The sequence below is a fragment of the Microcebus murinus genome, chromosome X, assembly GCF_040939455.1.
Source record: "Microcebus murinus isolate Inina chromosome X, M.murinus_Inina_mat1.0, whole genome shotgun sequence".
Taxonomy (NCBI): Eukaryota; Metazoa; Chordata; class Mammalia; order Primates; family Cheirogaleidae; genus Microcebus; species Microcebus murinus.
The window spans coordinates 110,001,180-110,019,116 of NC_134136.1; the positions used below are offsets into that span (position 1 = coordinate 110,001,180).

The 17,937-nt window shown below is 37.2% G+C and overlaps 1 pseudogene; it reads left to right on the forward strand.

Moving 5' to 3' along the window:
- Positions 1 to 13,971: 13,971 nt before the first annotated feature.
- LOC105867109 (mRNA decay activator protein ZFP36L2 pseudogene) lies at positions 13,972 to 15,480 on the forward strand (annotated as a pseudogene).
- Positions 15,481 to 17,937: the final 2,457 nt, after the last annotated feature.

The following is a 17,937-nucleotide window of genomic DNA, read 5'->3' on the forward strand; positions in this document are numbered from 1 at the left end:
CTTAGTTTGAGGTCGAAGGCCTAAGAACCCAGGGGGTCATTAGTGTAAGTCCTGGAGTTCAAATCCAGAATCTGGAGTTTTGATGTCTAAGGACAGGAGAAGGAAAGTGTCCCAGCTCCAGGAGAGAGAAAAAGAGAGAAAATTGCCTTCTCTCTGCTTATTTTTGTTCTATCCAGGCCCCCCAGGTGATTGGATGGTATCCACCCACACTGAAGTTGGATCTTCCCTATTCAGTCCACCAACTCACACACCAATCTCCTCTAGAAACAACATCCTCACAGATACATCCGGAAATAACGATTTACCAGTTTTCTAGGTATCCATAATCTAATCAAGATGACACCTAAAATTAACCATCACAATGTTGAAAGAAAAAAGAAACACATCAACCTAGAATTCTGTATTCACTGAAATTATCCTTCAAAAATGAAAGAGAAAAAAAAAGAAAAGAAAAAAAAATGAAAGAGAAGATTTTATCTGAGAAATGAAAATTGAGGGAATTTGTCTTCAGCAAACCTATCTTGGAAGAATTACTAAGAGTAATTCTTCAAACAGAAGGACAATGGTACAGATCGTCCTAGATCTTGGTTTCTAATATCATTGTATGATACAGAGAACCAGGACTCCTTGAAGAAATTACTGATCTAGGACTGGGAAAGGAAGTATACTAGATGAACCTGGAACATATTCTAGTATTAGAAAGTAAGGGAGAAGAGTTTTTAAAAAAATCCACATAAATGGATGAGGATATGTCAAGATGGCACAGGAGCCGATTGAAAGTGCTCTTGATGGCAAAGCTGAAAATTTTGAGCAAAAAAAAATAAATAAAGTAGTATTGTATTATAGCCCAAATATAAAGTAAATGTCCATGAGTCCATATTGATATAAATAAATCAATGAATAAACATATAAATGGGAAAATGTCTGCAAATCTCCTATATAAAATAATTCTAAATAATTTATGTAGAGACCACACCTTGAAGGAGGGGGATACTCCTTAGGTACAGGAGGACCTACTCCTTAGGTACAGGCTGGCTATAGTGACCGTCTTCCAAATAGCACAGTATGAAAAAGGGTAAAAAGGAATGACTTTATGGTGAAGAAGCTTGAACAACACTACCTCAGACAAGTAATCAAGGTCAAAATCAATAATCACAAATCATGTTGACAGTATGTACCCTTGATACCATGTGGTAAAAACGGTAGTTACCTCTGCAATCTTCCTCCCAAAAAGACTATAACCCCAGTGTAATCATGCGAATAACATCAGAAAAATTCCTATAAAGGAACAAAATACAATATATTTGAATGGCATCCCTCAAAACTATCAAAGTCACCAAAAATAAAGAAATCTGAAAAATTTTCACAGACTAGATGAGGCAGGAGAAAGGAGAAGTAAATGTACCTGGATGCGGTTCTGTAACAGAAAATGGACAGCAGGTACAAGCTAAAGAAATCTTGATAAACTTTAGACTTTATAATAATAGCATATTAATATTTGTTTATTGCTGATAACAAATACACCATAGAACTGTAAAATGTTAATACAAGGGGAAACTGTGGGTAAGGGGAACTCTCTGTAATACTGGTACAATTTTTCTGTAAGTCTAAAACTGTACTAAAAATACAGTCTATTAACGTAAAAAAAAGTTTTAAGTACTGATGGGATTAAGACCACTGGGACTTAGGGATGCTATGTCTGAGGCTATGAGAGGGTAGGAGGTGAAGAAATTGCCTGAGCAGAAGCCTGAAATAAGTGAAGATGTTAACTGCCTAGATGGGGGACATATATCAGCCATCTGGGAGTACAGCAAAGCATCTTCCAACCTCAGAGCCTAAGGGGTCTCATGCCTGAAAAGCCACGGGCAGCCTGACATGAAAACTTCTCATGGCTATAGAGGTAGATTGCAATATGTCAGCCCGGGAGAAGGGTCTCAAGGCTTCCATAGTGTTTGAACTTTGGGCCAAGTTCCTTCTCTCCCTTTCTCTCAACAATGCCTCAGTTAATGTAAAACCAGTCTCCTAGTGGGAATCATGTAGTTTCCTTGTTTCTTGATCAAATGGGTCACAGCTACTGACTGACATTAAAGATTGATATCCATGTACATAGCCTGATCTTGGGACAAATCAGTTTACCTTGATCAAAAGGGTTGTAACTACTAAAGAATTATGTTTTTCACTTCTAGAAAAGAGAAGGAAATTAGCTAGGACACCTTGTGATTTTGGGGAGAGCCCTGAAACCTTTGATCATTGTATCCCGTGATTTTTTCACATGAGATCATTGTATTTTGCAACATGGCAAAGAGAATAAAAACCAAGTGCTGGGGTTCAGTCACCACCACCTTAGCACTGGAGTGCTGGTGGTCCCCTGACCTCCCCACTTTCTTAATTATTATTTCTGTGTCTGTGTCTTTGTTTCTTTTATTTCTTGCAACACAGTCTGCCAGGGGACCCTATCTTTATTGGGGACGTCACAAACCCCCTGATAAAGTACAACTAAAAAAGTACTGTACATCCTTTCCCAAACATTTCCCGTATATATGCCCATTTAACGAAATGTTTAATTTTGCTCTTTATCTTCACAGAAATGGCTTTCTGTTTATATGTGTATGTGGATAGACAGATAGATACATAGATACATAGATACATAAATAGATATAAGCCTTCATCTAAGGCTCGATTCTTTTTACTCACCCATTACCCAACATTATGTTTTTAAGATTTCTCGATATGGATATGTTACATGATATTTAAAATTGAAGTTGACAACAGCTACTCCGACACCATATTTACCAGTCAAAAAAAGTATTTTATGATATTTTTCTACCTCTAACAAATAAATATATTATATATATTTAAGTTAATTATGATGAAAATTTATACAGATAATAAAATTCACCATAATAAACTTGTCCAAAACTTTCATGCCAACCATTCAGCACAGATCTAGCAAACGTATCACAGATCTATTAACAACTCTTTCTCCAACTGTCTTCTCCTAAGAATCATTAGGTCATCTGCCTTTAACAAGAAATAAAACTGTATCTACAACATGTAAGTACCTGATGGTATATTAACTAAGGACTAGTTATCTAACATGAGCAGTTATTCCTAGATATTAATATTACTCACACTTGAAACTAAATAAATATGAAGTCAATCCCAAATTCTAGGTGTTAGTTTCCTCATTAAATCTAATTATAGTACAAAATAATTCACAAAAAGCTCAGAAATACATTTTCAAAATATTCAGTCAAATGGTGATTCTTTCAGTGGCTTACTTGCAATAATTAAGAGTAAGAAACAAGTAACAAAAGTAGTTTTCAGTAGACTTATTAACCATGGATGATCATTCTTATTAATAGTCTTTCTAAAGTAATTTTATGCTCAATTCAGCTTTTAATTTTTAAAAGTAATACTATTTATATTGTTATAATACCTTAAAATTCAACCATGAACATTCAATATTCAAAGCATTAAAAAATGTGTATTTTAATGTACAATGAGCATACCTAGCTGCCACATCTTAGACTCTCTACTTGGAATGCTTTTTATGCTAAGATTGATTTATACATGACAGGTATTAATTTTTAAATTGAAGCTTATATGCCCACATAAATAATGTTAAAATTATCCCCAAACTCTCAATACCAGCTTGCCATAAACAGAGCCTTGCATACAGAACCTTTTGTCCCTAGCCATGTGCCATGACCAAATAGCTCATATTATGGATTATAAATATTATGTAATCAAATAAGGGTGGTCTCCATATTTTATTAATTATTAAGACTTTTAGAACTGAAATAAAATGTCAAGTGTTTTTTTTAGTTTTCATGTGACAGTAATGCATGCACAGTCCTTGGGAATATAATTCTAGGAGTGTGGTCTTTCTGGAGCAAGATCTTAACGTAAAACTGCCATGAGTTAAAAAAAAAAAAAAATGAACACTTAGCAAAATGTGTCGATCAAAGCAAATGCTGAATAAATGACATTCTATTCTTATAATGAATGGTTTGAGTAATGTCCCAAATATGAGGATGCTCTTGGCTGTGCTATTCATGGATAAGTCAGATATCCAAGAGAAGGAAACTACTCATTTGGAAACATATCAGAGTAGGCTGGTATATTTGGGTACAAAATACAAATGCTAATCTGTATTTACAGATGATTCAAGGCTTCTCCCACATGGATAAGTAAAAGTCCTGAAAAATACACACCATAGATAGAATAGTTTCAGTTATTTATATTTTACAGACTTAAAAGCATCTCACAGTAAATCCATAAGACTGGAAATAGCCCACCTCCCTGTTTATACATATTTAAACCCAGGACCCAATTTTACTGTCTTGTGATGAGGCCTATACAACAATGAATTTCATACTTTACCTTGTGACTCATTGTTGGGTTACAAAATCATTTAAAGTTTTAAACAAACATATTTTAAAAAGGATAGAACATAATGTCAGACTGTATCACATATAATAAGGGTAGGTATTGTTTTTATAAAATTTTTATCTCTTTTATTTGTATGTGTGTGTTTGTGTGCTTATGCTTGAAGAAAATGTTTTAATATGTACTACTCTTTGGACAAATATGTAATAAATTTTCCCATGTTCATGGATTTGAAGAATTAATATTAAAATGGCTATACTACCCAAAATGATCTAGAGATTTCTGCAATCTCTAGCAAAATACTAATGATGTTCTTCACAGAAATATAAAAAATAACCCTAAAATACATATGAAACAACAAAAGACCTTGAATAGCCAAAGCAATCCTGAGTAAAAAGGACAGGGCTAGAAGTATCACACTAGCTGACTTCAAAATGTATTAATACTACAAAGCTATAGTAACCAAAGGAGTATGATACAGGGATTAAAATAGACACGTCAACCAATGGAACAGAATAGAGAGCCTAGAAATAAATTCATGCACCTACAGTTTTTGACAAAGGTATGGAAAAAGACAGTCTCTTGAATAAATGGTGCTGGGGAAATTGGATATCCACATGCAAAAAAAAAGTAAGACTAGACCCCTATCTTACCATATACTAAAATCAACTCAAAATGGATTAATGACTTAAATGTAAGATCTGAAACTATGAAATTACTAAAAGAAACATAGGGGAAACACTTTATAATATTGAGCTTGGCAAGAATTTTTTAAATAAGACCTTAAAAGCATGGGCAACAAAAGCAAAAATAGAGACATGGGATTCTATCAAACTAAAAAGCTTTTGCACAGCAAAGGAAACAATTGAAATACTGAAGAAATAACTTACAAAATGGGAAAAAAATATTTGTAAACTAAACTACACATCTGACAGAGTTAATATCCAGAATATGCAAGGAACTTAAATAACTCAACGGCAGAAGATGTAGCATAACCCAATTAAAAAATGGGCAAAAGTCCTTAATATTTCTCAAAGTCCTAAACATTTCTCAAAGTGCGGGGGAGTAGTATTTGAGGCAGGCCCATGAGGAGATTAGCTACTTCTCCCCAGAGAGCCAAGTCTCTAAGATAGGGGTCACCACAGAGGATAAGGAAATTGATAGGCAACAGAGAGAAATAAAAGAATACACAGAGACTAAGGTATAGTTTATAGTTTTATATATATATATATAAAGATAAGATACAACACAGCGGGGGGCACTTAGGAGACTGGCATATCTTTATAAATGCCCACAATATGGTTAGATTTATACAGGTTTTTTTTTTTTTTTTATATAATCACAGACATCAATTACCAGTTGTCAGGATAATATATTTGCATATCAGGGAACACAGTTGCTAGGGGATACAGGTATTGGGTTAGGATCAAAAGTCCTCTCAAGGGGCTTCTAATCTATCTAGGTGAACAAACAGGTACAAAGTCTTTCTGGGGCTAACTTCTAAGTTCTAAGAGGTAGTTGTCAATTAACAAAGGTAAAACAAAAGAGGTATAGTGACTCTATATTTCTTTGATTAGTTATGGTGTACTTAAAGGTAGACATACAGGAGAGAGCAGGAAGCCCATCTCTAATAAACAGGTTGTTTATAATCACCAGGGCGCTTCTCTCGGCAAAGTGCACTCATTGTCTCTGGCTCCCATCCTGTGGGCCATATTTTCCTTGTCCTGTCTTTTAAGACACAGGGAAGCTCACAGATTTTGAGATACTGGGAAGCCTTCCTGGAAAACATCCCTACTGGAGACTTGAGAGCTCTCCCTTGATAGCAGCCTCTAATAAGTGAACCATTGAGTCCATACATTCCTTCAGGGCAAAACCCTGCAAATTCCTATTTCTGTCTTTAACATAGTAATATTGGGTTATACAATAAAATAATGATCTTATGAGCCACATTTCATTAATTCCTCAATCATATTTTCCAAACATCAAAAGAAGACATACAAATGGCCAACAGGTACATGACAAAATGCTCTACATCACTAATCATCAGGAAAATGCAAATCAAAACCACAATGAGATACCACTTCACACCAGATAGAATGACTATTTTCAAAAAGACAAAAGTAAACAAGTTTTGGTGAGGATGTAGAGAAAAGGGAACACTTTAATACTGTTAGTGGGATTACAAATTAGTACAGCCATTATGAAAAACAGCATGGAGATTCTTCAAAACATTAAAAATAGAACTACCATATGATCCAGAAATTCCACCATTGCATATATATACAAAAGAAAAGAAATCAATGTGTGAAATAAATTTTGCACTCTCTTTGTTGCAGTACTATTTACACTAGCCAAGATATGGAATAAACCTAAGTGTCTAACAATGGATGAATGGATAAAGAAAATGTGGTATATATATTTACAATAGGATACTAATCAGCCTTAAAAATTAAAAAAATCCTGTTACTTACAACAACATGGACAAACCTGGAGGAAAATGTGGTAAGTAAAATAAGACACATACAGAAAGACAAATACCACATGATCTCACTTATATGTGGAATAGAACAGTGGTTACTAGAGACTGGGGAGGAGGGAAGGAAGGAAGGCAGGATGGAAATAAGTTGGTCAATGAGTACAAAGTTATAATTATATAGGAGGAATAAGTTCTGGTGTTCTATCCCACAGTAGAGTGACAATGATTACTAGTAAGGTATTGTATATTACAAAATAACTAGAAGAGAGGTTTTGGGTGTTTTCACACAAAGAAATGATAAATGCATGAGGTGATGGCTACACCAAATACCCTGATATTATCATTATAAAACATATATATGTATTAAAACATCAAATTGTATCCCATAAACATGTATAATTATAATGTATCATTTTTAAAAATTTAAGAAATTTTAGTTATCTCAGAGATTATAGTTGTTGAAATATACATTTAACATTTCACATCACAACCCTCTACTCTGTTTTGTTTTCTATAATAAGCATGAATTACTTTCATATCCATGAAAAATACTTTTAAAAGAGGATTATATGCAATACTCAAGTAAGATTTGATTAAGGAATATAAGAATGATTAAATAGTGGGAGGCCTATTAACCTAATAATTATGTCAAAAGACGTAAGAAACTCCAACAATATCTAGATAGATTGTGGAAAGGCATTTAGATAAAATTTAAAATATAATTCTGATTTTAAAATAATCTTATTAAATAAGGAAGCAAAATACACTTCTATAGGATAAAGACTTTCCAAAACATAACAGTAGAAAACAACTAATTAATGGTAAACACAAGAGAGGTTCCCATTAAAGCCAACAGTGGGTCCTGCTTTCACCACGACTGATAAACATTGCTTTGTACATTAGTTTCAACGGGTCCAAGAAGAGAGATTAAAAAAACACTTTAGAAAAGGTGAAATGTTCAAGTCTTTCATCTTCTTAAGTTTAATCTTAAGTATATTATTCCTTTTGATGCTATTGCAAATGAGACTGTTTTCTAAATTTGCTTTTTAAATACTTTTCTATTAGTGCATAGAAACACTATTTTTGTATGTTTTGTATGGTTTTGTATGTTTGTATGGTTGTATGTTTGTATGGTTGTATGTTGTATGTTTGTATGGTTTGTATGTTTTGTATGTTTGTATGGTTTTGTATGTTTGTATGGTTTTGTATCCTGAAATTTTACTACACTTGTTTATTAGCTCTAACAGATATTTTTGTGGATTATTTAGGGTTTTCTACATATAGGAGTATGTCATCTGCAAACAGAGACAATTTTACTTCTTCCTTTTGGATTTGGATGCCTTCTATTTCTTTTTCTTGCCTAATTTCTCTGGCTAAGACTTTCACTACTATGTTGAATGTAAGTTGTAAATGTGAGCATCCTGATCTTGTTCACTGAAAACTACAAAACATTTATGGAAGAAATTAAAGAAGACACAAATAAATGAAAAGACATCCTATGTATTGGAAGACCCAATACAGCTAATGTCCAGAGTTCCCAAAGAGACTTACAAATTCAATGCTAAGACTATCAAAATCCCAAGTGCAAATTTCACAGAAATAGAAAAAACAATTTTGAAATTCATATAGAACCAAAAAGAACTTAGAAATAACCAAAGAAATCTTGAGAAAAAAAGAACAAAAATGGAGGCATCATACTTCCTGATTTCAAAGTATTATTACAAAGCTACAGTAATTTAAAAAGTATGGTATTGGAATAAAAAACAGACATATAGACCAATGAAACAGAATAGTTTTCTCCTCTGAATCAGTAGGGAAAGAGAGGAGGGAATACAAGGAAGGAAACTGAACACAGTAAAAAGTATGTTTTTCATAGGCTTTTATTTAAGATTTCTGTGTGTTTGTTTCTGAGCATGTGTTGACTGGGTAACAGAGAGAAGCCAATCAGAAGCGGATTGTGCAATCGAGAGAAACTGCCCAGGAGTTAAAACTTCCTATGAATAATCTAAATGTGGGTAGATAGGAATTGGCCATGTGGTGAAATCAGATAGATAGAAAATGTACTTGAGGAAATTTTATTTTAGCACCAGATGTTGCCGGTGACAATCTTTAGCTAAGAAAGTAGTCATCCTGACCTAAAATTCTTATGTCTGCCACTTTGGTTTCAAAAGACAAAACCTTATACATATGAAATAATTATTTTAATTAAGCCTTTATCTTAATTCTATTTCATCTATTGAAGGAAAATGAATAAGCAGCATTTTTCATTGCATTTAAAAATGTAAAATACTTACATGTCACTAATCTACAACATCTTACCAGTTCAGATGCCTGTAATGTGTGACCTTATGTGTACCTGTATTGTTTTGAACAGAACAAAGGAAATTATTGTAAACTGTTTAAGCTTCTGTTGGTAACATTTATTTTGCTAAACAGTTATGGAAAAATCAACACAGTTTCATTTTTCATTTGAAATTTTTCAATTAAAGGTAAACTATTATATTCATTAGGGAATTAAAAACTAATTTGCTTTTTTTTTTTGAGACAGAGTCTCTCTGTTGCCTGGGCTAGAGTGAGTGCCGTGCTGTGGCATCAGCCTAGTTCACAGCAACCTCAAACTCCTGGGCTCAAGCAATCCTCCTGCCTCAGCCTCCCGAGTAACTGGGACTACAGGCATGGGCCACCATGCCCGGCTAATTTTTCTATATTTTTTAGTTGGCCAATTAATTTCTTTTAATTAATTTCTTTCTATTTTTAGTAGAGATGGGGTCTCGCTCCTGCTCAGGCTGGTATCGAACTCCTGACCCTGTGGGATCCTCCCACCTCGGCCTCCCAGAGTGTTAGGATTACAGGCATGAGCCACCACGCCAGGCCCTAATTTGCCTTTTAAATGTGAAGTTGAACATTGTGTAGAACGTAAATGTGTGATAAAGCAAAATGTATGAGGTGTGAAATACTTTTACCCTGATAATTATCAAGGACTGTAGGCCCAAATAGGTGCAATTTTTGACCCTTTGGAATTAGCCAGCAAGACCCAATGCTAAGGTAAACATAAACTGTTTTTTTTTTCTTTTTTTTTTATTTCAGCATATTATGGGGGTACAAATGTTAAGGTTACGTATATTGCTCATGCCCCACTCGCCCCTTGAGTCAGAGCTTCAAGCGTGATCATCCCCCAGGCTGCACATCACTTTCATTGTGTTTGTATATACCCATCCCCTCCTCCCCCTCCCACCTGCCTGACACCCGATAAATGTTATTCCTATATGTCCACTTAGGTGTTGATCCGTTAATACCAATTTGCTGGTGAGTACATGTGGTGCTTGTTTTTCCATTCTTGAGATACTTCACTTAGTAGAATGGGCTCCAGCTCTATCCAGGAAAATACAAGAGGTGCTATATCACCATTGTTTCTTAAAGCTGAATAGTACTTCATGGTATACATATGCCACATTTCATTAACCCACTCATGAATTGATGGGCACTTGGGCTGTTTCCACAACTTTTCAATTGTGAATTGTGCTGCTATAAACATTCAAGTGCAGGTGTCTTTTTCACAAAGTGACTTTTGATCTTTTGGATAGATGCTCAGTAGTGGAATTGCTGGATCAAATGGTAGATCTACTTGTATCACTTTAAGGTATCTCCATATTGCTTTCCACAGAGGTTGAACTAGTTTGCAGTCCCACCAGAAGCGTAGGAGTGTTCCTATCTCTCCACATCCATGCCAACATTTATTGTTTGGGGACTTTTTGATAAAGGGCATTCTCACTGGAGTTAAGTAATATTTCACTGTGGTTTTGATTTGCATTTCCCTGATGATTAGAGATGTTGAGCATTTTTTCATATGTTTGTTGGCCATTATTCTGTCTTCTTTTGAAAAGTTTCTGTTCATGTCCTTTGCCCATTTTTTGATAGGGTTGTTTGATTTTTTTCTTGCTGATTTTCATGAGTTCTAAATAGATTCTAGTTATCAGCCGTTTATTGGATGTGTAGCTTGCAAAAATTTTCTCCCATTCTGTGGGTTGTCTGTTTGCTCTCTTGACAGTTTCTTTGGCTGTGCAGAAGCTTTTTAATTTGATCATGTCCCATTTATTTATTTTTGTTGCTGCTGTGATTGCCTTTGGGGTCTTCTTCATAAATTCTTTGCCTAGGCCAATGTCTGGAAGAGTATTTCCAACGTTTTCCTCTAGAATTCTAATAGTTTCACACCTAAGTTGAGTTCAAGTCTGTTAGCCAGAATGAGTTGATTTTTGTGAGAGGTGAAAGGTGTGGGTCCTGTTTCAGTCTTATACATGTGGCTATCCAGTTTTCCCAGTACCATTTATCTAATAAAATTAATTAATATCTTTCTGCTTTCAAAGATATAATGTATCTATTTGTGTCTGGAATGATATCTCCAAATGAAAATGTAAAGAATACTGGGAATTAATAAACTTTCCTTTCAAAGAAAAAAAAAGAATAGAGAGCCCAGAAATAAACCTATGCATATATGGTCAAGTGATCTTCAAGAAGGGTGCCAAGAGTACACAATAGGGAAAGAATTGTCTCTTCAATAAACGATGTTGGGAAAACTGAATAACTTTGTACAAAAGAATGAAATTGGACCCTTACTTATACCATACACATACACACACAAAAAAAAAACTTAAAATGATTTAAAGACTTAAATTTAAGACCTGAAATGTAAAACTCTCAAATGGAAACTTAAAGTTCTTAACATTTGGGGGAGCAGTGGTTTTCTGGAAATGACACCAAAAGCACAGGCAACAAAAGCAAAAATAGACAATGGGAGTACATCAAAGTGAAAAGTTCCTGCACAGTAAATGAAACCATCAATAGAATAAAAAGGCAATCTGCAGAAGGGGAGAAAATATTTGTAAAGCACATATTTTATATATAAGGAATTTATGCAACTCAATGGGGAAAAAAAACAACAAATAACCCAATTAAAAATGGGCAAAGTGCCTGAATACATATTTTTCCAATGAAAATATACAAATGGCCACCAGGTACATGAAAGGGTACTCAGCATCACTAGTCATCAGGGAAATTCAAATCAAAACCACAATGAGATATCACTTTACACATTAAGATGGCTATTATCAAAGAAGAAACAAACTAATGAATAAAACAAAAGATAACAAGTCTTGGCCAGAATTTGGAAAAGTTGGAACTTTTGTACACTGTTGGGGGAATGTAAAGTGGTGCAACTGCTATGGAAAACACTATGGAAATTTCTCAAAAAATTAAAAATAGAACTACTATATGATCCAGCAATCCTGCTTCTCGGTATATTTTGTAAAGAATCAAAATCAAGATCTCAAAGAGATATCTGTACTCCCACGTGCATTGCAGCATTATTCACAATAGCCAAGATATAGAAACAACCAAAATATCTATCAAGGGATGAATGGATAAAGAATATATGGTACATGTGTGTGTGTGCATGTATATACATAATGGATTATTTTTAAACCTTAAAAAGGAGATCCTGCCATATGTGACAATATGGATAAATCTGTAGGACATTATGCTAAGTGAAATACGCCAGACACAGAAAGACAAGTACCGAATGATGTCACTTAAAAGTAGAATCTAAAAAAGTCTAACTCATAGAATCAGAGAGTAGAATAGTGGTTCCTGTCAGGGAATGGGGGGGCAGGGGAAATGGGGAGTTGTTCAAAGGGTATAAAGTTTCAGTTATGTAAGATGAATAAGTTCTAGGGATCTATTGTACAACACAGTGCCTATAGTTAATATTGTATTGTACACTTAAAAATTTGTTGAGTAGATCTCATAGTGTGTTTTTACCACATAACAAACAAAAAGATAAAAATGGGCACAAGAAACTTATTGAGAATGATGGATATGTTTATTAGTTTGCTTTTCATGATGGTTTCATGGGTGTATGCATATGTCCAAACTCATCAATTTGTATAATTATGTCTATAGTATTTTGAATATGCTATAATGTAGTTGTTAAAAATAAGAAGAAAAGGAGAAATATTTATCATTATGAGCAGATACTATATCAATCTAAGAAACCTACAGGATAAATTGAAAAGTTAATACAAGTCATACATATGTCCAAAAATTGGCCAATTATAATACAAATGGAAAAATTAGCTTTTCCATATAATAATATGATGAGACAAGGTCCTGACCATAACAGCACCACCAACAAAACTTTCTTAACCTATATGGCTTATGTTTGAAAAATTTTCTTAAGATTGATTCTGAGAAGTGAAATTATTTCATCAGTGTATTTAAATATGCTATGGCCATTTATTAATATAAATAATCAACAAATACTGAAAAATTATAAAACATGGAAATAGCAGGATGCTTTCATTTTAAAATTATATTATTTTTTTCCTCTGTCCAAGGTTATTGAAGGGTTTTTTTGATGGAATAATTAGCAAAATAAGAAAATGAATATATTAATTACTATATTAGCACATTTGTTCATTAGTAGTCTTAAGTGTTTTTTTTTCTTCTTTCCTACTCAGTTCATGTGAAGACAGTTATTGGCCTAATATTTCTCAGTGCTTTCAAGTGTTTTCTTCATTTGCCATCTGGCTTTTGTGGGATAAAGCAGAGTAATTTAAATGCAAATAATTAAAGTACATCACTATAATAGATATATGCCTACTCTATGTGTGTGTATATATACAAATTTATATCTGTATATATCCATTCTTGAAAATATGGAGGACACAAAACTCTAGAAAGAACAAGAATTTAAAATAATTAGTCTGTGGGCAATCTTCCAAAAGATTAAAAGGCTTTCGAAGGACCACTGGATAATAGAAGTTTAAAAGAATACGATGCATTTAAAACAAGATACTGGAGTTCCAGCAGTCTGCGAGCTGCCGTGGGCTCCGCTGGGGGGCAGGGGTGAGGGCGGGCCGCACACCCGGGGGTATAGAGCAGCCCTCTTTGCTTCTCTCTCCTCTCCCCCCACTCCCACCCTCTAGCCAGTCGGAGCCGCTTCCCTCTCCCTCTTTGATCGCCGCCCTGCAAACTTTTGGTCTCCCCGCCCCTCGCCCATTATTCGTTGAGCCTGGCTGCTGCGCCCCGAGGGCTCCTCCCGACCTCCCTGCCTGCAACTCCGACTATTTCGGGACCCAGAAACATGTCGACCACACTTCTGTCCGCCCTCTACGATATCGACTTCTTGTGCAAGACGGAGAAATCCCTGGCCAACCTCAATCTGAACAACATGCTGGACAAGGCGGTGGGTATGCCCGTGGCCACTGGCTCCAGCTCCGGCTTCGCGCCGGGCTTCCTGAGACGGCACTCGGCCAGCAACCTGCACGCGCTCGCCTACCCGGCGCCCAGCCCCGGCAGCTGCTCGCCCAAGTTCCCGGGCGCCGCTAACGGCAGCAGCTGCGGCAGCGTGGCGGCTGGCGGCCTGGTCTCCTACAGCAACCTCAAGGAGCCGTCGGGGGTCAGCGGCACAGTCCTGCTCAACAAGGAGAACAAATTCTGGAACCGATCCTTCATCGAGAACGGTGAGCACAGCCAGTACCTTCTGCACCTGCAGCAGCAGCAGAAGGCAGGCAGCGGCTCCCAGATCAACCCCACGCGCTACAAGACCGAGCTGTGCCGGCCCTTCGAGGAGAGCGGCATGTGCAAGTATGGCGAGAAGTGCCAGTTCGCTCACGGCTTCCACGAGCTACGCAGCGTGACTCGGCACAGGAAGTACAAGACGGAGCTGTGCCGAACCTTCCACACCATCGGCTTCTGCCCCTATGGGCCGCGCTGCCACTTCATCCACAACACCCACGAATGGCGGCCCGCACCGTCGGGCGGCGCCTCCGGGGACCTGCGCACTTTCAGCACCAGCACGCACGACGACGACTCCCTGCACCTAGGCTTCCCTCGGGAGCCCCGGCCCAAGCTGCACCACAGCCTCAGCTTCTCAGGCTTACCGTCGGACTACCACCAGCCTCTGGGGGGCCTAGAGTCGCCGCTGCTGCTTGACAGCCCCACGTTGCGTCTGCCCTCCAGCTTTTCGGCCTCCACCTCCTGCTCTTCGGCCTCTGCGAACTCCACGCCCTCGGGCGCCCCGACGTGCTGCGCCTCCGCGGCTGCGGCAGCAGCTGCGGCCGCGCTGCTCTACGGCACTGGGGGCGCCGAGGACCTGCTGGCACCTGGCGCCCTGTGTGCCGCTTGCTCGTCGGCCTCCTGCGCCAACAACGCCTTAGCCTTCAGCCCGGAGCTGAGCAGCCTCCTCACGCCGCTCGCCATGCAAACCCACAACTTCGCGGCAGTGGCCGCCGCCGCCGCCTACTACCGCAGCCAGCAGCAGCAGCAGGGCCTGGCGCCCCCGGCGCAGCCCCCGGCGCCGCCCAGCGCGCCCCTGTCCGCTGGTGCCGTCGCGCTGCCCTCGCTGCCCTTCAGCTTCCAGCTGCCGCGCCGCCTGTCCGAGTCGCCCGTGTTCGACGCGCTCCCCAGTCCCCCGGACTCGCTGTCGGACCGCGGTATCTACCTGAGCAGTTCCGAGTCCCCCAGCCTCGACCCTGGCCGCCGGCTGCCCATCTTCAGCCGCCTGTCCATCTCCGACGACTGAGGCAAGAGGGCGCCAGTGAGGAGGAAGGAAGGGAAGGCCGTTTTGGGGGTGTTGGAGGATGCCATTCGCCATCTCGCCCCTGCTGGGGGCACGGGGTTTACATAGGCCGCAGGCAGACTGCAGACCTGACGGAGCACTTGGACTCGAACTCTGTCCTGGAAGGGGCCCCACCCCTACTTTTTCCCCTTCCTCTTGTTTTCTTGTTTTGTTTTGTTTTGTTTTGTTTTGTTTTTTGGTATTTACGAAGTTTCATTCTTGTTGAGCAAAAAAGAAAGCCAAGAAACTTTTTGTGTTGGTGAACAAAATATTCACAACAAGGCAATTGTGATGCAAACAGAACAGAAAACCAAACAAACTTTTTTAGGTCTAGATGAGTTTGGGACTTCAGGAAAAAATCAACCCAGCACCAGTAGCTACCAACCACCATTCCATCTCTTCACTTGAAAAGCGTTAGTTACAAATGTGGGCACTCTTATCTTGAAAAAAGTTCCTAATTGTTTCTCAGACCACTGTAAACAAACCAGCCAACCAACACTTTGCTAAACCTATAAGCTTTAGAATCCAATATTTCTGCCAAGAATATGCCTTGATAGTAGCCCTCAGCCCCATAGGGTTGGGTTTTTTGTTTGTTTGTTTGTTTGTTTTTTTAAAAAAGTTATATATGTCTGGGGAAAAAAGAACTCTTGCGTTCCAAAGTTTCATACTGGTTACTGGTTTCATTGCCACCACTTCGTGGATGTTTACTTTAAAACCATTTTGACTGCTCTCTGGAAGCCTTGGGCAAAGCTTAGTTTGTAATTGTTGGGAAGTAACTGCTGAATTTTTAGCTATTTTGAGTTGATTTGCACCACTGCACCACAACTCAATATGAAAACAATTTAACTTATTTATTATCTTGTGAAAAGTATACATTGAAAATTGTTCATACTGTATTTATCAAGTATGATGAAAACAATAGATATATATTCTTTTATTATGTTAAATTATGATAGCCATTATTAATCGGCAAAATGTGGAGTGTATGTTCTTTTCACATTAATATATGCCTTTTGTAACTTCACTTGGTTATTTTATTGTAAATGAGTAAAAAGTTCTTAATTTAAGAGATTTTAATATTTATTTCATTAATTTCTTTCCTTGTTTACGTAAATTTTGAAAGATTGCATGATTTCTTTACAGAAATCTATCTTGATGCTGTGGAAATAGTTTGAGGAACATCTTATGAGCTTTCTTAGGATGTATAATGGTTGTAGCCCATCCAACTTTAAAGGGAAAAATGACCACATACTTTGTAGTCACGCTTAAATGTGGCATACTTTTCTAATTCCAACTTTATAAACTAGCAAAAAATGTTTGCTTATTCCACCAGTTCTACAGTGATATACTCTTGAGTATCAAGACATGTAGCAATAATGAGGGGGGTTAGTCTCTCAATGCCTTTGGAAGGGCCTGAACTTGCCTTAAATCTTCCTCAACCAAATAAGTATTTTGTTTATCAGTGCTTGAGAAAATGTGAATGTAGGATGGGTTCAACTGCACATAAGGAAAAGATTTTTACCACTTTTTTTTATATAAATATAAAGTGAAGAGGCCACCTCTTAGCGCTGAAATGGTATGTAGTACATGAATATGCCTTGTTTAATTACAGAAAATTCCCAAACTTGTGCTATTTTTTTTTCCATATAGAAAGGCAGGAATGTTTCCCAAGCTTTCCTGGACAGTGGATGAATGAGCAGTAGCTTTAGTTTGTTTGTACAAAGGTACAGTTGGAGCACTATGTATGTACTCTACTTTGACAGAGTATGTAACAAGAGGAGTCAACTTAAGTTGTAATATATTTTGGGGAACCAGTTCACTACAAATTATGACTGTTAACATTGTACTGTAAATGTTTTGTAGTTTTCCCCCAATAAAATTTTTGGGAAAAAAATGAAAAAAAACAAGATACTGAGAAAATTATTTTTTAAAAAAATGCCTTTTTTAAAACGTCTGCTCTGGAGGAAAAGTCTCTCAATTTTGAAACTCATTTATGAATATTGAAATAAAATTATTTGGTAATAAATAAATAAACCAAACCTAAAGCAGCAAATTCAATTCCTGCTTCTTGTTGGATCTCTAGGACCCAGCAGGCAAGTGCAAGCTATTTATTTGCAAATGGTGATATCTTCTGTTAGAAAGTAAAGAGAATAAATGATTTTCTGTTGGCTCAATTATCATCAGCTGCAGCAGCAAGGATGGGACTTGTGTTTAAGAAGCATACTGATACAAATTTTAAAAAGAAAAGCAGCCATGCAGGGAAATGAGTGAAAAATGACAAATGAGAGATGTAGTTAGTAGGTAATGCAGTTCAAAGGGGGAAAAGACCCACACATACGGAAATTTAACAATGAAACAGACTTGGAACCCTCATCTTTAGATGAGAGATTCATAACCAAGTCTTTTAGTTGGTAAATTGTATCATAATCTTTAAATAATATGTGATGATATATTT